The sequence below is a fragment of the Amblyomma maculatum genome, chromosome 2 (genome assembly GCF_055883805.1).
Source record: "Amblyomma maculatum isolate TAMU_Amacu chromosome 2, ASM5588380v1, whole genome shotgun sequence".
NCBI lineage: Eukaryota > Metazoa > Arthropoda > Arachnida > Ixodida > Ixodidae > Amblyomma > Amblyomma maculatum.
Window position 1 is genome coordinate 80,790,650 of NC_139345.1, and position 6,808 is coordinate 80,797,457.

The following is a 6,808-nucleotide window of genomic DNA, read 5'->3' on the forward strand; positions in this document are numbered from 1 at the left end:
CAGGTGGTCGAAATTTCCGGAGTCCTCCACTACGGCGTCTCTCATAGCCTGAGTCGCTTTGGGACGTTAAACCCCACAAACCAAACCAAACCATCAATGCTGTTAGAGCCTTATTAAACTGTTAAAGCTCAAGGCAATGCCGTAACAAAAACCCGAATACTCAAACGAAATTCAGAAACTGTTCAGCTGAAGTGCAAAAACAGCACTGGCTCAATCGACGAAAAACAGCAGCTTGTAGTTATTTTGTAACCATGATCCGTTATTTGCTATTACGTATAGCTCTGCGATAAGTGCACGCATAAGAAGCAACAAATGTAAGCGCAGGCACGCAGTAAAATACACGCACACGCATGCACCAAGCGGCCAATCCGCGAAATTTTATTAGGAAGAATTCTAGCGCGATTTCCACACTGGATGGTAAATGGGTGGAATATAAAAGCCTCCCCATTTAAGTGTGGTGGTGGCCGTTAATCCGTTGCTATTGGTTTAACCATATATATTTTTTAAGGTTGTTATAAATAGGCAAGTAAATTCTTCCTTTTTATTCGATTTTTATTCCTTCTGGAAGACAACCGGCATAGACATCCATAAAGCTCCATTTTACCAAACCGTACAAACATGCCGGCGTGGCCTAAAAGTTGCGTCTATTACTCATCACCTAAGGGTCAAGTTAGGTTCGATTTCCACGCCCACCTAAAGAAAAAAAAAAGCTACCCGAATGGACAGCTTCTGACAACTCTGCCTTATCATATGGTCGCATGACGACACACAGTCTGCGTGTCAGGCAGTGCAATGCCGTGTTACCTGCCATCTACCACCAAGTACACGCTCGGGATTATTAGCTTACAGTGCCAGTGCCAGCGCCTCATTTCTGGAGCTAGAATCATTTAACGCTATCACGTTGAGACCCCTTAGGTTGCCTCTGACAGGTGACAGTGACAGTCGGTGATTTGTCAGCGGGCTGTGTGATGTCACGGGATTGCATGCAATAGCCGAGTCGGCAGGAGGTGCCGACTCGGGTAGTTACTGCACTCTTAATCTCGTTCCACATAGGTTCCAGTTATAAGTGGAACTCAAAAGAAAGTTCCGCTTAATAAGTGGAACTTTTTTAAAAGTTCTGTGGGAGACGGAAAGTGCATGCACACGGAAATTGAATCCGGGACCGTTGCACTCTTAATAAGGTACAGCGGCCCCTCTTTCGTATAATGTGCCATCTTACGACTGTTACGCTAATGAGTGTGGTATGTGAGATAACAGAGGCAAAAAGAATCGCTGATTAAGCGAGAAGCAAAATGCATAGCTGCGAAAGAGCACCAACAAGGGAAGCCGCACACGGGAGCTTTTAAGGCTTTCCTACCATACCATTAAAGGCTGCGAAGCTGCTTTTGTGTCTCTGAAATTTTTAGGAGTGGCTAATGCATATCTCGCCTAGTGTGAGGTCCTCTCAGTTTATATTCATTTAAAGCGATAGCATTAGTAACACCGTGTATAGGTGGGATAAAGCGAAATCATCACTGTGCCTCAGCCCAGTTTTGTGTTCGAATGTGCTTGCCTTTGAACAGGAACTGTTCGAGAATTATAGCTGCACAGTAATAGAGGGGTATATTTGAAAATGCGTGGTTCTTTCTTTGTACATATCCTGTGGGTATTCTTCTCATGTCAAGGCCCTCGCGGCGGCGGAGGCGTGGGATCGACGGAAACTATCATTACTTTATGATCTGTGAATTACATAAGCATTGCCTCGGCCCCTCGTACTTGAAATTCTTCGTGGGCTTGTCGTCGGAAACGCTGAAGACTTGCACGACGAGCAAGGTGTTCGAACGGTGAAACGCAGACCTATTCCGCCAAACTAAGCCAAGCTCTTTTCGCCCGATGTTCCTAATTCTTTCTTTCCTTACATTTTTTTTTTTTGCTCGGCTCTGACGATTGTATGTGTACTTTCGCACTAAGAAAATATTCGTCACCGTTGGCGCCTTGGAGCGTTTGAATTCTTGCAGCTTAGAACGAGGAACATCACGGGTATGGACCTGATATGCTTTTAACGCGAGATAGTTTGTACCCCGAGTCGGATTCGTTTACGTCGCGGAGGACAGTTTAAAGCCTCACAGTCTAGAAACACCAGGCGCATGAATCTGGCAGGTTGTAGGGCTTTAGGTTGTAGGAGTGCGCCCACTACTAAGATCACAACGGTATGACGATCTCATTCAGCTCGAGACCTTCACACAAAAGAGGAATCGACGGGGAGGACTCACATGCCTTTAGGCAGCTGAAAGGAAATAGGTACAAGATAGTAAATGATTTAGAAGATAGCGCTAATGTCTTTCTCGTTTTCCTAATACATACGCAAGAAACCATTCTTGCCCCGTGGTTCAGGGCTAGGGTTTTAAGGTCAGGCTTCAGAGAGTGACCTCAAGATCGTCTCCGGATTTTTCATCTGCAATGTCCCGATCGCGGTGGCTGCGTTTTGTTGAAGGGTCTTAAACAAGCTCGGCTGTTGTAATGTCATCACCACCGCCACCACCACCACCACCACCACCACCACCACCACCACCACCATCATCATCATCATCATCAGCCGGACTATACCCACTGCAGGGCGAAGGCCTTCCCCATATTTTTCCAATTACCCCAGTCCTGTGCTACCTGTATCCACTTGACCCCTGCGAACTTCTTAACCTCATATCCAGTTTGTTATCCTAAGCGACCATCGATTGTCCTCTCTTCGCAGTATATGCCCTGCGCATGCCCATTTCTTCGTCTTGATTTCCACTAAAATGTCATTAAATCGAGTTATTTCTCTGACCCATTCTGCACGCTTCCTTTCTATCAAATTTATCCCTACCATTTTTCGTTCCATAGCCCTGTCCTCAGCCTGAGCAGAACCATTTTCGTTAGCCTCCACGTTTTAGCCTCGTAGTTGAGTACAGGTAAGATGCATCCGTTATATACTTTCCTTTTGAGCGATACCGGTATGCTGCTAGTCATAATATTCGAGTATTTGCAAAATGCACTCAATCACAATCTTATTCTCCTAGTTATTTCTCTTAGTACACTGCATGTACTAAGTAGACATATTCATCGACGACTTCCAGTACTTTCTGTTTTTCTTACAGTGCTGTTTTTCCTTCCCTAGGCTGCTGAACAATATCATAGTCTTCTGCATATTGATTTTTAAGCCCAGCTTTCTGCTTTTCCTGTATAGGCCATCAATCATCCTTTGCCGCTTATCCGCTGATCTACTTGGCAGGACAATGTCATCAGCGAATCGTAGATTACTCAGGTATTGTTCATCCACCCTTATCCCTAACTGTTCCCATTCCAAGTCTCTGAATATTTCCTCTAAGCAAGCTGTGAACAGTACTGGGGAGGTCGTGTCTCCTCGCCTAACCCCTTTCTTTATGAAAATTTTGTTACTTTATTTATTGAGAACAGTGATTGCTGTGCAGGCACTATATATATCTTCCAGTACATTCACGTACCGCTCGTCCACGCATCTTAAAGAACCTCACTCCGAAAAAGTGAATCTGGAGTCTTCATTACGACATTTACTTCGATCTTCATTCAACCCTATCCTGACGGTGTGGCTTGGCTGTCCAATAAGAATCGACATAGCTACCGCTACTTTCGCCTACACACATGCTTTTAAATATGTTTAAATCTGTTGTTTGTACAATGCGGTGGTTTTACAACTGGCGCGAAAAACCAAAAAAACGATGTACCGACGCTTTTAGTTAGAAGTAAACCTAGACGCAAACACTCGCACATAGATAATAAAATAGGACACCAGGAACCAGCGTTAAAAGCCTGATTGTCTGGTAAAACAGTAGCCGCGCAAGTAACTGAAATATCCTGGTCTAACCCAATTATTCCAGAAGGAAAAAAAAAACAAAAAAACATCCATATCCAGCCCAGCACAAGCCTTCGCGAAGACCTGTTTGAGGAATGCCGAACTTGGCTGAGTTTGTCACGAGGAGAGGACGCTCTTGGCGATGCGTGCGATGCCACGCTTTGGCTTTGCAGGCTTGGCATATAACAAACGATGCGCATAAGGGTCGAGTTAACAACAACAAAAAAAGACGCGTATAAATAAAGGCCGATACGTGGCGTCTTTGCTTTTGGAAGCAAGACGTTTCTGTTGCTGTTTCGTATTCTCATCGACTTAGGAGGCGGCGCAAGCCTAGTCGTTTATAAACAAACAATCGTTCGTGGGGAGACGCAGAGAGTGGGGTCAAGTGGGCGCCGTGCACAGTGGCGGCCTGTATATCTGCATGCATCCACTCCAAGGACCGCCAGCTGGGGTCGTTCTTATGCTTCGCTAGGCTGACTAACGGCGTATACCTATACGTCGCCTTTATACAGCGGGAGCGTGCTGTAGTGGATACCGCTTTTACACACACATCACGTGCCTCCAACTCGACCTGGACACAAGAAGAAGGGAAAGCTGGCGCAGAAGAGGAAAAGAAACGCGCCCCAAGAGCGTTACAGCACAAGGACCTAGAACTCTATACGCGGTGCACAGATCGCCGGACTGATAGCGGTCGGCTCGTTCATGGGTCGGTAAACGCGGTCGCCCGTGGGGTAATCGAAATTTCTTCGCTATCAAGCACCGCATGGCAGTGCGAGCTGTAAGAACAATGCGGGCAGTGCCCTTACAAAAGGAATGTGGCGACAAACGTAGAGGGGCTTGAAATCGGGGTCTACAACAGCCGTAGATATATCTCGACAGCGCGTTTCATTGCGAGAAAGTGATCGATCTTCAGTGGCTTGCGAGCGCCAAAAGTGGCTCTGTGCTTTTTGATTACTCGTGACGTCTTTGCTTTTGGAGGTTGTGAAAATGAATATATTTGCAGCGTAGCGTTAAGGCGATCAGATAGGCAGTTTCTGAGGCGGTTAGAAAGTGCAGTAAGCCAAGCCATGATGAGGATGTTTTTGGTCTCGTGCTTGTGGTTCTGACCTGCGCAATTATTAATCACTATACGGGTCGTGGCGTGTGAATCGCTGCTAAGTACTTTGCTCACACTCGTTTCTTTTCGAATGCATTAAAAAGCGACGTTTTCCTGGTGTGCCTCCATGGTGTATTGCGCATTTGCCATCTCGTTCTTTTAAACAGAATCTCATTATATAGCTAACGCGAGCACGCACGGACGCACTCACGCATAAGCTACGAACGCTGCATTACCGATACCAGCGCGAGCGTTTACTCTTAAGTGACGTATAAAGGGAAAAAGCCTGGCAAACAACTGCAAGAGCTTGGTTTCGAAAAGAAAAAGAAGATAATAATTGGTGAGTACTTAATTACATGTCCTTAAGTGACTGTGGATTGTTGATAGACTCAGCCTCACAACCTAGTAATATCCACTGAACCTTGCGCAGCCGAAATGTTGAAGTCTCAACTTGCATACCGGCGCCAAGCTTGAGGAAGAGTGAGGAGGGACACTTAAGCTTCGCCTTTAAGGGTGTGACGTGACAGTTATGGCTTTATTCGGCGGCTGCGCTTCCTGATCCTCATTCGCCTACGTACTCTTCGTTCTCGACAAATCCCCAGTCGCTTAATTTGTGCCTATGTTACGTCAAGCAGTTTCATCACCATGCATTTGGAAGCTACTGCCTTACGTCCAAGATCCCCCAACTTAGACATAAATACTCGCTTCAACGAAACCGTACGAACCTGCCTGCGTGGCGTAAGGGTAGCGTGTCTGACTGGGGAAACCAGCTGCCCTAATTTGCGGCTCCAGTCAACTCGATCGGGCATGTCTTACGGTCCAATGATGTCACTTAACCTGCGGATTAATCAGTGCCCGGCACCCATTTTTGTCAGTGGCATATTCATATGGTTTACTCAAAACGACGAAAACGCTGGGTTTACTAGCGAATGGTGTGTCTAACACTGTCGCATTAAAATTGCGATAGGGCAAGATAATGAGTCAACCTGAGAACAAACCCTGGTCGGACTTTCTTACCCGAGTCAGCAAAGGTAGCCACTGATAAATTAAGACCACGTCCAGATTCATTTTTGGAGTAAGATGTGGACTTCGTAGAGAAAAGCGACACACAGAGCAGGTGTCATGTGACTTTTGTATGGTAATATAAAATGGACAAAGAAGGTAGCGATGGGATTGGAGAACGCAAAACATCAACTGCAGGGATGAGGTCAGAAAGCTCTCGGGTGTAGGTAGGTGCGGCTACCGCAAAGCATGACTAAGTAAAAAGCACATATAGAGGATACTGTCGTGCAATGAATTTAATGTGGCTTAAAGATATATTTAGAATAATGACGCCTGATCTCCGATCGTTCTGCAGCTTTCCACTTGTGGGCTTGTCTTCTTTTCATTGCTGTCCCAACGACCTCAGGGTTATTTTCCAGCTCTGTACGACCGCCTACACAATCCTGGATAAGTGTTTCGGGCAACCTCCACTTAACGTTCGCCGAAAACTAGAGCCGCACCTTAAAACCGAAAGCGAGGCGAGCAAGAAAGCTGGAGCCTCTAGTTTGTGTATCGGCTCAGCTCTGAGTCATTCAGACACTTCTTTCAGTGAAGTAACGTCGTTTGCTCCCCCATCCTTTGTACCTCCTCTCTCTTTGCCCCAACCTGTCTTTTTACCGCTTGCTTTCTCTGCTGCCTTTTAATTTGCCAGCGATGGAGGAGGGTGTCAGCCCCCTCACCTTCCTCGGGATTTGCTCGTCAGCGGCGCTCACAGTCAGTGAACGCCCGGGTGTCGTCCTACATGCGAGAGCCGTTCATTCACACGCGCGACCGCCTCATCCACGAACTGCGCGCTCCGTTGATGCTTAAAGAAAGGGAGAAAA